Consider the following 18,243-nt stretch of genomic DNA (forward strand, 5'->3'; position numbering starts at 1 on the left):
CAGGTCTGGGAGAAGATCCCTCAGGAGAACCTCCGCCACCTCATGAGGAGCATGCCCAGGCATTTTTGTGAGGTCATACAGGCACGTGGAGGCCACACACACTACTGAGCATCATTTCCACTGAAGTTGGATCAGCTAATAATTTGATTTTCCGCTTTGATTTTCAGTATCAGTCCAAATTCAGACCTCCATAGGATATTCATTTTGATTTACAATGATCATTTATACATTCTATTATATATATACACACACAGTGGTGTGAAAAAGTGTTTGCCCCTTCCTGATTTTCTATTCTTTTGCTTGTTTGTCACACTTAAATGTTTCAGATCACTAAACAACTGTAAATGTTTGACAAAGACAACACAAGTAATCACAAAATGCAGTTTTTAAATGAAGGTCTTTATTATTAAGGAAAAAAGAAATCCCAAACTACGGGGCCTGATTGGGGATACTTCACCTTAGACCTTGGAAATCAAGGTCCCAGAGTCTGGAGGAAGAGTGGAGAGGCCACAATCCAAGCTGCTGGAGGTCTAGTGTGAAGTCTCCACAATCAGTGATGGTTTGGGGAGCCATGTCATCCTGCAGACCAAAGTCAGCGCAGCCGTCTACCAGGAAATTTTAGAGCACTTCATGCTTCCCTCTGCCGACAAGGTTTTTGGAGATGGAAATGTCATTCTCCAGCAGGACTTGGCACCTGTCCACACTGCCAAAAGTACCAATACCTGGTGTAAAAACAACAGTATCACTGTGCTTGATTGGCAGCAAACTCGCCTGATCTTAACCCCATAGAGAATCTATGGAGTATTGTCAAGAGGAAAATGAGAGACCAGACTCCACAATGCAGACAGGCTGAAGGCTGCTATCTAAGCAACCTGGGCTTCTATAACCCCTCAGCAGCACCACAGGCTGATCGCCTCCATATCACACCGCATTGATGCAGTAATTGATGCAAAAGAGCCCCAGCCAAGTATTGAGTGCATTTACTGATCATACATCTCATTAGGCCAACATTTTGAATGTTAAAATCATTTTTTTCAAGTTGGAGTTATAAAGTATTCTAATTTACTGAGATAATGAATTTTGGGTTTTCATTGTCTGTAAGCCATAATCATCAACATTAACAGAAATAAACACGTGAAATAGATCACTCTGTAATGACTCTATATAATATATCAGATTCACTCTTTGTATTGAAAAACTGAAGTAAATTAACTTTTTGATGATATTCTAATTTTGTGAGATGCACCTGTATATTCGAATCAGAATACATGTAATGTTCCTCCCACCAAAATACTTAGGTATTTTCCAGTGATGTGGTAAATTTGGCTCCCATAGAACATCCCTGGCATTGTAGATAATATTTACTTAACCCCTTTACCCCCAAGGGTGGTTTGCACGTTAATGACCGGGCCAATTTTTACAATTCTGACAACTGTCATTTTATGAGGTTATAACTCTGGAACGCTTCAATGGATCCTGGTGATTCTGACATTGTTTTCTCGTGACATATTGTTCTTCATGATAGTGGTAAAAATTATTTGATAGTACCTGCGTTTATTTGTGAAAAAAATGGAAATTTGGCGAAAATTATGATAATTTCGCAATTCTCCAACTTTGAATTTTTATGCAATTAAATTACAGAGATATGTCACACAAAATACTTAATAAGTAATATTTCCCACATGTCTACTTTACATCAGCACAATTTTGGAACCAAAATTTTTTTTTGTTAGGGAGTTATAAGGGTTAAAAGTTGACCAGCAATTTCTCATTTTTACAACACCATTTTTTTTTAGGGACCACATCTCATTTGAAGTAATTTTGAGGGGTCTATATGATAGAAAATACCCAAGTGTGACACCATTCTAAAAACTGCACCCCTCATGGTGCTCAAAACCATATTCAAGAAGTTTATTAACCCTTCTGGTGCTTCACAGGAATTTTTGGAATGTTTAAATAAAAATGAACATTTAACTTTTTTTCACAAAAAATTTACTTCAGCTCCAATTTGTTTTATTTTACCAAGGGTAACAGGAGAAAATGGACCCCAAAAGTTGTTGTACAATTTGTCCTGAGTACACCGATACCCCATATGTGGGGGTAAACCACTGTTTGGGTGCATGACAGAGCTCGGAAGCGAAGGAGCGCCATTTGACTTTTCAATGCAAAATTGACTGGAATCGAGATGGGACACCATGTTGCGTTTGGAGAGCCCCTGATGGGCCTAAACATTGAAACCCCCCACAAGTGACACCATTTTGGAAAGTAGACCCCCTAAGAAACTTATCTAGAGGTGTGGTGAGCACTTTGACCCACCAAGTGCTTCACAGAAGTTTATAATGCAGAACCGTAAAAATAAAAAATCATATTTTTTCACAAAAATTATCTTTTTGCCCCCCAATGTTTTATTTTCACAAGGGTAAGAGAAGAAATTGGACCCCAAAAGTTGTTGTACAATTTGTCCTGAGTACGCTGATACCCCATATGTGGGGGTAAACCACTGTTTGGGCGCATGGGAGAGCTCGGAAGGGAAGGAGCGCCGTTTGACTTTTCAATGCAAAATTGACAGGAATTGAGATGGGACGCCATGTTGCGTTTAGAGAGCCACTGATGTGCCTAATCATTGAAACCCCCCACAAGTGACACCATTTTGGAAAGTAGACCCCCTAAGGAACTTATCTAGGTGTGTTTTGAGCGCTTTCACCCACCAAGGGCTTCACAGAAGTTTATAATGCAGAGCCGTAAAAAGAAAACAAAAAATTTTTCCCACAAAAATTATTTTTTTAGCCCCCAGTTTTGTATTTTCCCGAAGATAACAGGAGAAATTGGACCCCAAAATTTGTTGCCCAATTTGTCCTGAGTGCGATTATACACAATATGTGGGGGGAACCACTGTTTGGGCGCATGGGAGGGCTCAGAAGGGAAGGAGCGCCATTTGGAATGCAGACTTAGATGGAATGGTCTGCAGGTGTCACATTGCGTTTGCAGAGCCCCTAATGTACCTAAACAGTAGAAACCCCCCACAAGTGACACCATTTTGGAAAGTAGACCCCCTAAGGAACTTATCTAGATGTGTGGTGAGCGCTTTGACCCACCAAGGGCTTCACAGAAGTTTATAATGCAGAGCCGTAAAAATAAAACAAAAATTTTTTCCCACAAAAATTATTTTTTAGCCCCCAGTTTTGTATTTTCCCGAGGGTAACAGGAGAAATTGGACCCCAAAATTTGTTGTCCAATTTGTCCTGAGTGCGCTGATACCCCATAAGTGGGGGGGAACCACTGTTTGGGCGCATGGGAGGGCTCGGAAGGGAAGGAGCTCCATTTGGAATGCAGACTTAGATGGAATGGTCTGCAGGTGTCACATTGCGTTTGCAGAGCCCCTAATGTACCTAAACAGTAGAAAACCCCCACAAGTGACACCATTTTGGAAAGTAGACCCCCTAAGGAACTTATCTAGATGTGTGGTGAGCACTTTGACCCACCAAGGGCTTCACAGAAGTTTATAATGCAGAGCCGTAAAAATAAAACAAAAATTTTTTCCCACAAAAATTATTTTTTAGCCCCCAGTTTTGTATTTTCCCGAGGGTAAGAGGAGAAATTCGACCCCAAAAGTTGTTGTCCAATTTGTTCTGAGTACGCTGATACCCCATATTTGGGGGGAACCACCGTTTGGGCGCATGGGAGGGCTCGGAAGGGAAGGAGTGCCATTTGGAATGCAGACTTAGATGGAATAGTCTGCAGGTGTCACATTGCGTTTGCAGAGCCCCTAATGAACCTAAACAGTAGAAACCCCCCACAAGTGACCCCATATTTGAAACTAGACCCCCCAGGGAACTCATCTAGATGTGTTGTGAGAACTTTGAACCCCCAAGTATTTCACTACAGTTTATAACGCAGAGCCGTGAAAATAAAAAATCTTTTTTGTTTCCCACAAAAATTATTTTTTAGCCCCCAGTTTTGTATTTTCCCAAAGGTAACAGGAGAAATTGGACCCCAAAAGTTGTTGTCCTATTTGTCCTGAGTACGCTGATACCCAATATGTTGGGGTAAACCCCTGTTTGGGCAAACGTGAGAGCTCGGAAGGGAAGGAGCACTGTTTTACTTTTTCAACGCAGAATTGGCTGGAATTGAGATCGGACACCATGTCGTGTTTGGAGAGCCCCTGATGTGCCTAAACAGTGGAAACCCCCCAATTATAACTGAAACCCTAATCCAAACACACCCCTAACCCTAATTCCAACGGTAACCCTAACCACACCTCTAACCCTGACACACCCCTAACCCTAATCCCAACCCTATTCCCAACTGTAAATGTAATCTAAACCCTAACCCTAACTTTAGCCCCAACCCTAACTGTAGCCCCAACCCTAACCCTAACCCTAGCACTAACCCTAGCCCTAACCCTAGCCCTAACCCTAGCCCTAACCCTAGCCCTATCCCTAACCCTAGCCCTAACCCTAACCCTAGCCCTAACCCTAGCCCTAACCCTAACCCTAACCCTAGCCCTAACCCTAGCCCTAACCCTAACCCTAGCCCTAACCCTAGCCCTAGCCCTAATGGGAAAATGGAAATGAATACATTTTTTTAATTTTTCCCTAATTAAGGGGGTGATGAAGGGGGGTTTGATTTACTTTTATAGCGGGTTTTTTAGCGGATTTTTATGATTGGCAGCCGTCACACACTGAAAGACGCTTTTTATTGCAAAAAATATTTTTTGCGTTACCACATTTTGAGAGCTATAATTTTTCCATATTTTGGTCCACAGAGTCATGTCAGGTCTTGTTTTTTGCGGGACGAGTTGACGTTTTTATTGGTAACATTTTCGGGCACGTGACATTTTTTGATCGCTTTTTATTCCGATTTTTGTGAGGAAGAATTACCAAAAACCAGCTATTCATGAATTTCATTTGGGGGAGGTGTTTATACCGTTCCGCGTTTGGTAAAATGGATAAAGCAGTTTTATTCTTCGGGTCAGTACGATTACAGCGATACCTCATTTATATCTTTTTTTATGTTTTGGCGCTTTTATACAATAAAAACTATTTTACAGAAAAAATAATTATTTTTGCATCGTTTTATTCTCAGGACTATAACTTTTTTATTTTTTTGCTGATGATGCTGTATTTGCGGGACAAGATGACGTTTTCAGCGGTACCATGGTTATTTATATCTGTCCTTTTGATCGCGTGTTATTCCACTTTTTGTTCGGCGGTATGATAATAAAGCGTTGCTTTTTGCCTCGTTTTTTTTTTTTTCTTACGGTGTTTACTGAAGGGGTTAACTAGTGGGCCAGTCTTATGGGTTGGGTCGTTATGGACGCGGCGATACTAAATATGTGTACTTTTATTGTTTTTTTTTTTTTTATTTAGATGAAGAAATGTATTTATGGGAATAATATTTTTTTTTTTTCATTATTTAGGAATTTTTTTTTTATTTTTTTTTTACACATTTGGAAAAAATTTTTTTAACTTTTTTATTTTGTCCCAGGGGGGGACATCACAGATCAATGATCTGACAGTTTGCATAGCACTCTGTCAGATCACTGATCTGACTAACAGTGCTGCAGGCTTCACAGTGCCTGCTCTGAGCAGGCTCTGTGAAGCCACCTCCCTCCCTGCAGGACCCGGATCCGCGGCCATCTTGGATCCAGGGCTGGAGCAGGCAGGGAGGGAGGTAAGACCCTCGCAGCAACGCGATCACATCGCGTTGCTGCGGGGGGCTCAGGGAAGCCCGCAGGGAGCCCCCTCCCTGCGGGAAGCTTCCCTATACCGCCGGCACATCACGATCATCTTTGATCGCGGTGTGCCAGGGGTTAATGTGCCGGGGCGGTCCGTGACCGCTCCTGGCACATAGTGCCGGATGTCAGCTGCGATAAACAGCTGACACCCGGCCGCGATCGGTGGCGTTTCCCCCGTGGGCGCTGCCGATCGCATATGACGTACTATCCCGTCGGTGGTCATAGGGGCCCATCCCACCTCGACGGGATAGTACGTCTAATGTCAGAAAGGGGTTAAAGAGGAAAAATAATTGAGTAATTAGGGATGAGGTCACTAAGATAAGAAATTCCTGTACAGTACACACAGTGATGTCACAGTACAGTGATAATATAGACAGTGATGTCACTGAACAGAGATAATACACACAGTGATGTCGCAGTACAGAGATAATACACACAGTGATGTCACAGTACAGAGATAATACGCACAGTGATGTCACAGTATAGGGATAATAAACACAGTGATGTCGCAGTACAGAGATAATACACACAGTGATGTCACAGTACAGAGATAATATACTCAGTGATGTCACAGTACAGAGATAATATACACAGTGATGTCGCAGTCCAGAGATAATACACACAGTGATTTCACAGTACAAAGATTATATACGAGATGTCACAGTACAGAGATAATACACACAGTGATGTCACAGTACAGTGATACTATACACAGTGATGTCACAGTACAGAGATAATACACACAGTGATGTCACAGTACACTGATAATATACACAGTGATGTCACAGTACACTGATAATATACACAGTGATGTCGCAGTACAGTGATAATACGCACAGTGATGTCACAGTACAGTGATAATATACACAGTGATGTCACAGTACAGAGATAATATACTGTCACAATAATGTAAAAATGTCGTATTGTTAGTTTAATTCCAGAAGGTTACATGGCTTTCCAGACACACGCTGCAGATTCGACCCCCCTTTCTCCAACCTCTGCATTCGCTCATACAAAGACAAAGCCCTATGGCTGACACTCTGTGCAACTTGATACCAATATGTGAGCAGTTTATGGCTTTTAGCTGCAGCAGATAAATCACCCTAAAACTACTCATTCCCTCCTCCCAACCAATACCAGCCCAAACTGGTATACCAACTTCCAAAAAGCATGCGTTTCTTTGTTCTATTAACAGGATATATAGGGTTATAAGAATTATATATTCAGGATGTCAATCGATAAATCTATCACACACTGAAAGGGCTAGAAGCTGAACACAAAGAGAGCAAAGTGCGGATTTCTCAGTAAGTGGTTCAGGTAATTACTTCGGGTTTACACTTCAAAGAATCCCCATGATATGGGGCACATTCTGATCATCGTGTCTGTCACGATATTGTATGAAATATCATATAAGTTTTGTTTCTCGGCCAGCACATATAGGGTGGGCGGTGACCCCCCTTTCCTTTAAGTCAGGGTATAGCTTTTCTTTTCAATGGATGTAGAAGAGCTTGCCTTGTCAATGCATGTGGGGGAGTTTTATTGAAGAAAGGTATTTACGACTAGGCTCAAATCTGCCTCCAGCAGAAACTGGATTAGAAGCTTCCAGAATCCATGAGAGTCTTTGTTCTATTATTGTAAGATATTGGGTCAACGACTGGGGCTAAGAGAATATTAAATAGATATTGCTAAAGTCCATCGGAGCATCTATCCATCACGGTAAACATGAGCTTCTAACTCCATCAGAAAAAAAAGTAGAGATTTCTCGGTAATTATGCATCCCAAATAGGACATATTTGATCTCATTAGAATGCCAATATTAAGACGAGATGAATGCTGGGTTTGTTATGACTATGACGTATTCTGTAGCGGAGATACAGGCATTAGACAAACTTGTGTTAAATCTACACTGTGTTCCAAATTATTATGCAAATTACATTTTTCTCTGATTTTCCTAAATGGTCGGTGCAAATGACAGTCAGTCTAATAAAAGTCATCACCCGTTAGAGTATACATCGAGTTTTATTGAAGAAACCTCCCAATGATAATAATAGTATAATCTCCAAAATGAATAAAAACTCAAAATGCACTGTTCCAAATTATTAGGTACAGTAGAATTTCTAAACACTTGATGTTTTAAAGAACTGAAAATGCTCATTTGTGGAATTGGCAGCATTAGGAGGTCACATTCACTGAACAAAAAAACAAAAAAGCCATTTAACTCCAAAACATCCTAACAGGCCAAGTTACATGTTAACATAGGACCCCTTCTTTGATATCACCTTCACAATTCTTGCATCCATTGAACTTTTGAGTTTTTGGAGAGTTTCTGCTTGTATTTCTTTGCATGAAGTCAGAATAGCCTCCCAGAGCTGCTGCTTTGATGTGAACGGCCTCCCACACTCATAGATCTTTTGATTGATGATACTCCAATGGTTCTCTATAGGGTTGAGGTCAGGGGAAGATGGTGGCCACATAAGTTTACCTCCTTTTATGCCCATAGCAGCCAATGACTCAGAGGTATTCTTTGCAGCATGAGATGGGGCATTGTCATGCATGAAGATGATTTTGCTCCTGAAGGCACGTTTCTGCTTTTTATACCATGGAAGAAAGTTGTCAGTCAGAAACTCTATATACTTTGCAGAGGTTATTTTCACACCTTCAGGAACCTTAAAGGGCCCTACCAGCTGTCTCCCCATCATTCTGGCACAAAACATGACTCCTCCACCTCCTTGCTGTGACGTTGCAGCCTTGTTGGGACATGGTAGCTATCCACCAACCATCCACTACTTCATCTGTTATGATCTGGTGGCCTAGGAGCAGCATGAGACGTACTCTGGAGAAGGTGGTACCTGTACTGACCGCAAACCCTGAACTTAGCAGCGCAACTAGAAGCAGCCGTGGGGAGTACCTAACACTCCCTAGACCCCTCGACACAGCCTAAGATCTAACTACCCCTAAAGACAGAAACGGGAAAACTATCTTGCCTCAGAGAAAATCCCCGAAGGATAGACAGCCCCCCACAAATATTGACTGTGAGAGGAGAGGGAAATAACATACGCAGACATGAAATCAGGATTTAGCATAGGAGGCCATACTAGCTAAAAAGAAAGAATAGGACAGAGTACTATGCGGTCAGTATTAAAACACTAGAAAATATCCACCACAGAAAATACAAATCACCACATCTGACTAAAGACATGGAGGGTATATCTGCATCTCCAGAGACACAGCTTGGCTGCAAAAAATCCTTCACAGACAAAGCTGGACAAGACAAAACATGAAAATGCACAGAACTATAAGGTCCACAGCAGGTGGACCGCAAAAACAAAGCCAGAACTTATCTTTGTTGAAATGAACAGCAAAACAGGAGAGACCAGGTATGGATGTGAATCCTCCAAAAACAATGGGCAACTGGCACTGACTAAAGGATAAAGCAGGACTAAATAGCCCAGCCCAAATTGCAAAAAATGGATACACCTGATAAATGCTGCGATCCAAAGACAGCAGCACTACCGCTCATAACCACCGGAGGGAGCCCAAAAGCAGAATTCACAACAGTACCCCCCCCCCCTTGAGGAGGGGTCACCGAACCCTTACCAGAGCCCCCAGGCCGATCAGGACGAGCCAAATGAAAGGCACGAACCAAATCGTCAGCATGAACATCGGAGGCAACAACCCAAGAATTATCCTCCTGGCCTTAACCCTTCCATTTGACCAGATACTGAAGCTTCCGCCCTCGAAAAACGAGAATCCAAAATCTTCTCAACCACATACTCCAACTCCCCATCAATCAACACCGGGGCCGGAGGATCAACAGAGGGAACAACGGGCACCACTTACTTTCGCAACAAAGATCTATGGAACACATTATGGATGGAAAAAGAGGCTGGAAGGGCCAAACGAAAAGACACTGGATTGATAATCTCAGAAATCCTATAAGGACCAATAAACCGAGGCTTGAACTCAGGGGAAGAAACCTTCATAGGAACATGACGGGAAGACAACCAGACCAAATCCCCAACTCGAAGCCGGGAACCAACACACCGACGACGGTTAGCAAAACGCTGAGCCTCCTCCTGAGACAACACCAAATTGTCCACCACATGAGCCCAAATCTGCTGCAGCCTGTCAACCACAGAATCCACACTAAGACAATCAGAAGGCTCAACCTGCCCTGAAGAAAAACGAGGATGAAAACCAAAATTACAAAAAAGAGGCGAAACCAAGGTAGCAGAACTAGCCCGATTATTAAGGGCAAACTCGGCCAATGGCAAGAAAGCCACCCAATCATCCTGATCAGCAGACACAAAGCATCGCAAATAAGTTTCCAAAGTCTGATTAGTTCGCTCGGTTTGACCATTTGTCTGAGGATGAAATGCGGAAGAAAAAGAATAAATCAATGCCCAGCCTAGCACAAAAGGCCCGCCAAAACCTAGAAACAAACTGGGAACCTCTATCGGACACAATATTCTCCGGAATGCCATGCAAACGAACCACATGCTGAAAAAACAACGGAACCAAATCAGAAGAGGAAGGCAATTTAGGCAAAGGTACCAAATGAACCATCTTAGAAAACCGGTCACAAACCACCCAGATAACCGACATCCTCTGGGAAACCGGAAGATCTGAAATAAAATCCATAGAAATGTCTCTCAGGGACCGGCAAAGGCAGAAGCAACCCACTAGCACGGGAACAGCAAGGCTTGGCCCGCGCACAAATTCCACAGGACTGCACAAAAGAACGCACATCCCGCGACAAAGAAGGCCACCAAAAGGACCTACCAACCAAATCTCTGGTACCAAAAATCCCTGGATGGCCAGCCAACACAGAACAATGAACCTCAGAAATCACTTTACTAGTCCATCTATCAAGAACAAACAGTTTCCCCACTGGACAGCGGTCAGGTTTATTAGCCTGAAATTCCTGAAGAACCTGTCGTAAATCAGGGGAGATGGCAGAAAAAATCACCCCTTCCTTCAGAATGCCGACCGGCTCAAGAACCCCAGGGGAATCAGGAAAAAAACTCCTAGAGAGGGCATCCGCCTTAACATTCTTAGTACCAGGAAGGTACGAGACCACAAAATCAAAACGGGAGAAAAATAGGGACCATCGAGCCTGTCTAGGATTCAGTCGTTTGGCAGACTCGAGGTAAATCAGATTCTTATGATCGGTCAGGACCACAATACGGTGCTTGGCCCCCTTAAGCCAATGTTGCCACTCCTCAAATGCCCACTTCATAGCTAACAACTCCCGATTGCCGACATCATAATTGCGTTCCGCAGGCGAAAACTTCCGAGAAAAGAAGGCACACGGTTTCATCAAGGAACCATCAGAATTCCTCTGAGACAAAACGGCCCCTGCCCCAATCTCAGACGCGTCAACCTCAACCTGAAATGGAAGAGAAACATCCGGCTGATGCAACACAGGGGCAGAAGTAGATCGGCGTTTAAGCTCCTGAAAGGCAGAAACAGCCGCAGAGGACCAATTCGTCACATCAGCACCTATCTTCGTCAAATCGGTCAGAGGTTTAACCACATTGGAGAAGTTGGCAATGAAACGACGATAAAAATTAGCAAAGCCCAAAAATTTCTGAAGACTCTTCACAGATGTGGGCTGAATCCAATCATGAATGGCCTGAACCTTAACCGGATCCATTTCTATAGATGAGGGAGAAAAAAATTAAGCCCAAAAAAGAAACCTTCTGCACTCCAAAGAGGCACTTCGACCCCTTCACAAATAAAGCATTATTACGGATGATCTGAAATACCATCCTGACCTGTTTCACATGAGACTCCCAATCATCGGAAAAAATCAAAATATCATCCAAATATACAACCATGAATTTATCAAGATAACTCCGAAAGATATCATGCATGAAGGATTAGAACACAGATGGGGCATTAGAGAGTCCGAATGGCATCACAAGGTATTCAAAATGGCCTTCAGGTGTATTAAATGCAGTTTTCCATTCGTCACCCTGCTTAATACGAATAAGATTATATGCCTCTCGAAGGTCAATCTTAGTAAACCAGCTAGCCCCCTTAATCCTAGCAAACAAATCAGTAAGCAAAGGCACATGGTATTGAAATTTGACCGTGATCTTATTCAAGAGGCGATAATCAATACAGGGTCTCAAGGAGCCATCCTTCTTGGCAACAAAAAAAAAACCTGCTCCCAATGGTGAAGAAGATGGCCGAATATGCCCCTTCTCCAAAGACTCCTTAATATAGCTCCGCATGGCGGCATGTTCTGGCACAGACAGGTTGAAAAGTCGGCCCTTAGGGAACTTACAACCTGGAATCAAGTCAATAGCACAATCACAGTCCCTATGTGGTGGAAGGGAACTGGATTTGGGCTCATCGAATACATCCTGGAAATCTGACAAAAACTCAGGAATTTCAGAAGAGGGGGAAGAGGAAATTGACATCAAAGGAACATGACCATGAACCCCCTGACAACCCCAACTAGTCACAGACATAGATTTCCAATCTAACACCGGATTATGTAGCTGTAACCATGGAAAACCCAGCACAATATCATCATGCAAATTATGCAACACCAGAAAATGACATTCTTCCTGATGGGCCGGCGCCATGCGCATGGTCAGCTGTGTCCAAAACTGAGGTTTATTTATAGCCAACGGTGTAGCATCAATCCCCCTTAAAGGGATAGGGTTCTGCAAAGGCTGCAAGGGGAAACCACAACGTCTGGCAAATTCTAAGTCCATTAAGTTCAGAGCGGCGCATGAATCCACAAATGCCATGACAGAAAATGACGATAATGAGCAGATCAAGGTCACAGATAACAGAAATTTAGGTTGTACAGTACTGATGGTAACAGAACTAGCGATTCTCTTTGTACGCTTAGGGCAATCAGAAATAATATGAGCAGAATCGCCGCAGTAAAAACACAACCTATTCTGACGCCTAAATCCTTGTCGTTCAGCTCTAGACAAAATCTTATCACACTGCATAGGCTCAGGGCTCCGCTCGGAGGACAACGCCACAGTGTGCACCACTCTGCGCTCGAGCAAGCGCCGATCAATCTGAATGGCCAGAGACATAGAATCACTCAGACCAGCAAGCATGGGGAACCCCACCATAACATCTTTAACGGATTCAGAAAGACCCTTACTGAAAATTGCCGCCAAGGCATCCTCATTCCATTTAGTCAGTACAGACCATTTTCTAAATTTCTGGCAATACGATACTGCCGCTTCTTGACCCTGACACAGGGCCAACAAGATCTTCTCAGCTTGATCCACAGAATTAGGCTCATCATACAATAACCCTAATGCTTGAAAGAAAGAATCAACATTAAGCAAAGCAGGATTGCCAGGTTCCAGGGAAAATGCCCAATCCTGTGGGTCACCACGCAGCAGGGATATGATGATTTTAACCTGCTGAATGGGATCACCAGAGAACCGGGGTCTCAATGCAAAAAACAGTTTACAGTTATTTTTGAAACTCAAAAATTTGGATCTGTCACCAAAAAATAAATCAGGAGTGGGAATCTTAGGTTCTAAGGCAGGAGTCTGAATAATATAATCTGAAATACCCTGTACCCTAGCAGCAAGCTGATCCACCCGAGAAACTAACTCCTGAACATTCATGTTATTACTAGGTTCCGTAGCCACCCAGAGATTAAGAGGGAGGAAAAGACAAAACAGGCTAAGGAAAAAAAAATGGCTCAAAACCTTTCCTTCCTTCTTCTGAGATGCAAATAACTCATTGTTGACCAGTTGTACTGTTATGATCTGGTGGCCTAGGAGCAGCATGAGACGTACTCTGGAGAAGGTGGTACCTGTACTGACCGCAAACCCTGAACTTAGCAGCGCAACTAGAAGCAGCCGTGGGGAGTACCTAACACTCCCTAGACCCCTCGACACAGCCTAAGATCTAACTACCCCTAAAGACAGAAACGGGAAAACTATCTTGCCTCAGAGAAAATCCCCAAAGGATAGACAGCCCCCCACAAATATTGACTGTGAGAGGAGAGGGAAATAACATACGCAGACATGAAATCAGGATTTAGCATAGGAGGCCATACTAGCTAAAAAGAAAGAATAGGACAGAGTACTATGCGGTCAGTATTAAAACACTAGAAAATATCCACCACAGAAAATACAAATCACCACATCTGACTAAAGACATGGAGGGTATATCTGCATCTCCAGAGACACAGCTTGGCTGCAAAAAATCCTTCACAGACAAAGCTGGACAAGACAAAACATGAAAATGCACAGAACTATAAGGTCCACAGCAGGTGGACCGCAAAAACAAAGCCAGAACTTATCTTTGTTGAAATGAACAGCAAAACAGGAGAGACCAGGTATGGATGTGAATCCTCCAAAAACAATGGGCAACTGGCACTGACTAAAGGATAAAGCAGGACTAAATAGCCCAGCCCAAATTGCAAAAAATGGATACACCTGATAAATGCTGCGATCCAAAGACAGCAGCACTACCGCTCATAACCACCGGAGGGAGCCCAAGAGCAGAATTCACAACATTCATCCATCTTGACAATCAGTAAACAAGACTGTTTGAAAATTAGTCTTCATGTATGTCTGGGCCCACTGCAACCGTTTCTGCTTGTGAACACTATTTAGGGGTGGCCGAATAGTAGGTTTATGCACCACAGCAAGCTTTTGAAGGATCCTACACCTTGAGGTTCGAGGGACTCCAGAGGCACCAGCAGCTTCAAATAACTGTTTGCTGCTTTGTAATAGTATTTTGGCTCCCTTAATCCAATTAATTTGTCTTGCAGAAACCTTCCTCATTATGCCTTTATCTGCATGAACTCTGTCTGTGCTCTGTTTCAGTCACAAATCTCTTCACAGTATGATGATCACTCTTAAGTTTTCATGAAATATCTAATTTTTTCATACCTTGTCCAAGGCATTGCACTATTTAACGCTTTTCAGCAGCAGAGAGATCCTTTTTATTTCCCATATGGCTTGAAACCTGTGGCCTGCTTAATAATGTGGAACATCATTTTTAAGTAGTTTTCCTTTAATTAGAATCACCTGGATAACTATTTATCACATGTGTTTAAGATTGATTTCAGTGATCCATTGAGCCCTGAGACACAATACCATCCACGAGTTTATTTGAAAAACAAAACAATTAAATCTTTATGACACTTAAATCCAATTTGCATAATAATTTGGAACACAGTGTAGTAAGACTGAAAAGGTAGGACGGACGGGGTAAACCAACCCCTTTCTGTGATGTCACAGGCTGCAGCTATAAGTTTTTTGGCCAGACCCCAGCAGTGAGTCTGACCTGAAAATCTGTTCCTAATGCACTGGGACAGATGGAAACTCCACTAGCCTGGTTGCCTGAACTGATCTGAACACATGTAACTGTTATCTCTCATTTAACCCCTGTTTCTTTTATAATTACCTTGTACATATTTTTTTCAATTGTCTCATATTGTAACATCTTCATATGACTTTATATAAACATTGCCTGAAACTTTTGACGGAGTATAATATTTAATACTGGAATCGTTCTTCATGCTCTAAAACGTACCCTGTCTTCTGAAGGGAATTACACTACTGTTTTGGGTTAGCTTCAGACCCTTTTATTGGAAGCTGGTGGCAGCATACATTTGTACTGGGTAGTTGGGAGTCGTTGTAGCGACTGCGGCGTTGATAATTATTGTTCCTGCCTGAGTGGGAGTAGTTAATCGCGTTGCTGCAGTGTGCCCAATAGCCAATACATAGCAGGCAGCCTTTCTGGTGACTAATTACCCCAGGTGCAGTACCTAATCTGACCTGAGAGAAAGGGGGGCGCCAGAGAGCTGCACGTTTTAAGTGGAACTGTAAGCGAGATATCCTAAATCCCTGCAGTTCATGGTATATTGAAGAGCAGTGGGATACCTAGAATAATCCCCTGCTGTAAACTAAGAGGTCAATAGCCTTGTGTGTGTTTTTTTCATCACATTGTGGAGTGGAGGGATAACTAAGATAAGCCCTCCTGCACATGTGATAGCCGTCTGTTGGCCTAAAGTCACCCCGATCCATGACGTAGGGGTGACGGTCACGGTGTGAATCGTGACAGTGTCTTTCTTATACGAGGTTCAGACAGCGAGATATGCGTAAAAATAGTTTTCATATTCTAAGTAAAGGGGAGATGTCAGCCTCTAACTGATGTCACCACAGGGGGAGTGCTTGCATTTTAGGCTAGGGAATAACTTAGTGAGACAGCATTATTGCAGTGTCTTTTGTCCAGGGTCCAGCTGCTATACAGAGCGGGTGCTATGCTTCTGGATATATGCTCACCCTTCCCCCAGCACACGACCAGTCAAGATGATACAATGACATAACGACCTGTAAGTGTTCTTTTCAATTTTAATCCCATATTATTTGTAATTTGTATTGTACATATTATATTGCCCAGATCTTGGAACAAATGCACTGCAGGGTGCAGCCAGCCCATAATGCAAGATGTTAGCAACACAGGTGCAAAATACCAGATCAACAGCCACTCTCCACATACCCACTCCTGGAGGGGGTGACTGCCCAGTATGCAATTGCACAATAAAGGCCCACATAGGGCGTTGTTCACACAATGGTACTGCATAGTGTCTGGTTCACAGCCTATTAGTCACGCCCCTACTTTTCGATTAGGCGGGCTGGCCAGTACACTCTCAATGCCTCCCAGTGCGAACACCCCTCATGCGAGACCGAACGTGTTTGGGCTTGGCTGCACCCCGAAAAATAGTGCAAAAATATACAAAAATAGTGAGGTATTGGTTGATATTTTGGCCAAAATACGCAATCTCGTAACCCACGCCAAGGGTCCTCACGCTTACGAGTCCTACACTAAACTAAATAGCAAAGCCACTAGAGAGAGACTCAAGGTCTACAAAAATTCAATTTTCAACAGCAGAAAAAAAAGGCAGCAACACTTACCTGCCCAGATCTTGGAACAAATGCACTGCAGGGTGCAGCCAGCCCATAAAGCAAGATGTTAGCAACACAGGTGCAAAATACCAGATCAACAGCCACTCTCCACATACCCACTCCTGGAGGGGGTGACTGCCCAGTATGCAATTGCACAATAAAGGCCCACATAGGGCGTTGTTCACACAATGGTACTGCATAGTGTCTGGTTCACAGCCTATTAGTCACGCCCCTACTTTTCGATTAGGCGGGCTGGCCAGTACACTCTCAATGCCTCCCAGTGCGAACACCCCTCATGCGAGACCGAACGTGTTTGGGCTTGGCTGCACCCCGAAAAATAGTGCAAAAATATACAAAAATAGTGAGGTATTGGTTGATATTTTGGCCAAAATACGCAAGCTCGTAACCCACGCCAAGGGTCCTCACGCTTACGAGTCCTACACTAAACTAAATAGCAAAGCCACTAGAGAGAGACTCAAGGTCTACAAAAATTCAATTTTCAACAGCAGAAAAAAAAAAAAAAAAAGGCAGCAACACTTACCTGCCCAGCACGGCCGCCCCCAGCACAGCCGCCAGGGGCGGATTATCAGAGGGTCAATATGGGCGGTAGCCCAGGGCCCAGTGGTCTGGGGGGGCCCTGGGCTACCGCACTGTTGACCCTCTGATCATCTGTTATTCGAATGCCGCTGCCGGCGGCCGCCGCCGGCATTTATGTGCCCGCCCCCGGCCCCCTGCCGTAACCGGTGGGCAGAGAGAGGGGGCCCGCATGGGGCCCCTTCTCATCTGCTCACCGGGCCCCTTCCGGCGCTGCCTGCGGCGGTTTCCTATTGACGTGCGGGCACGCGCCCGCACGTCAATAGTTAACACCAGCCGCCAGCCAATTGGAGGCTGGCGGCTGATGTCGGCCGCAGGCGCACACGTCGCCGGCGTCTGACGTCATTGTCAGTCGCCGGCGAGTGTGCTCTGTTGGAGGGAGCTCACCGCGGCGCTGGAGCGAGGACAGGTGAGGAGACTTTGTTTTTTTTTTTTTGTTTTTTTTTTACAACGGTGGACTGGACACACTGAGGGCAATGCTGGAGGACACTGGGGCAGATGGCTGGAGGACACTGGGGCAGATGGCTGGAGGACACTGGGGCAGATGGCAGGAGGACACTGGGGCAATGCTGGAGGACACTGGGGCAGATGGCTGGAGGACACTGGGGCAGATGGCTGGAGGACACTGGGGCAGATGGCAGGAGGACACTGGGGCAATGCTGGAGGACACTGGGGCAGATGGCTGGAGGACACTGGGGCAATGCTGGAGGACACTGGGGCAATGCTGGAGGACACTGGGGCAATGCTGGAGGACACTGGGGCAATGCTGGAGGACACTGGGGCAGATGGCTGGAGGACACTGGGGCAGATGGCTGGAGGACACTGGGGCAGATGGCAGGAGGACACTGGGGCAGATGGCTGGAGGACACTGGGGCAGATGGCTGGAGGACACTGGGGCAGATGGCTGGAGGACACTGGGGCAGATGGCTGGAGGACACTGGGGCAGATGGCTGGAGGACACTGGGGCAGATGGCTGGAGGACACTGGGGCAGATGGCAG

This window comes from Ranitomeya imitator, chromosome 5 (assembly GCF_032444005.1).
Source record: "Ranitomeya imitator isolate aRanImi1 chromosome 5, aRanImi1.pri, whole genome shotgun sequence".
NCBI classification, from domain to species: domain Eukaryota; kingdom Metazoa; phylum Chordata; class Amphibia; order Anura; family Dendrobatidae; genus Ranitomeya; species Ranitomeya imitator.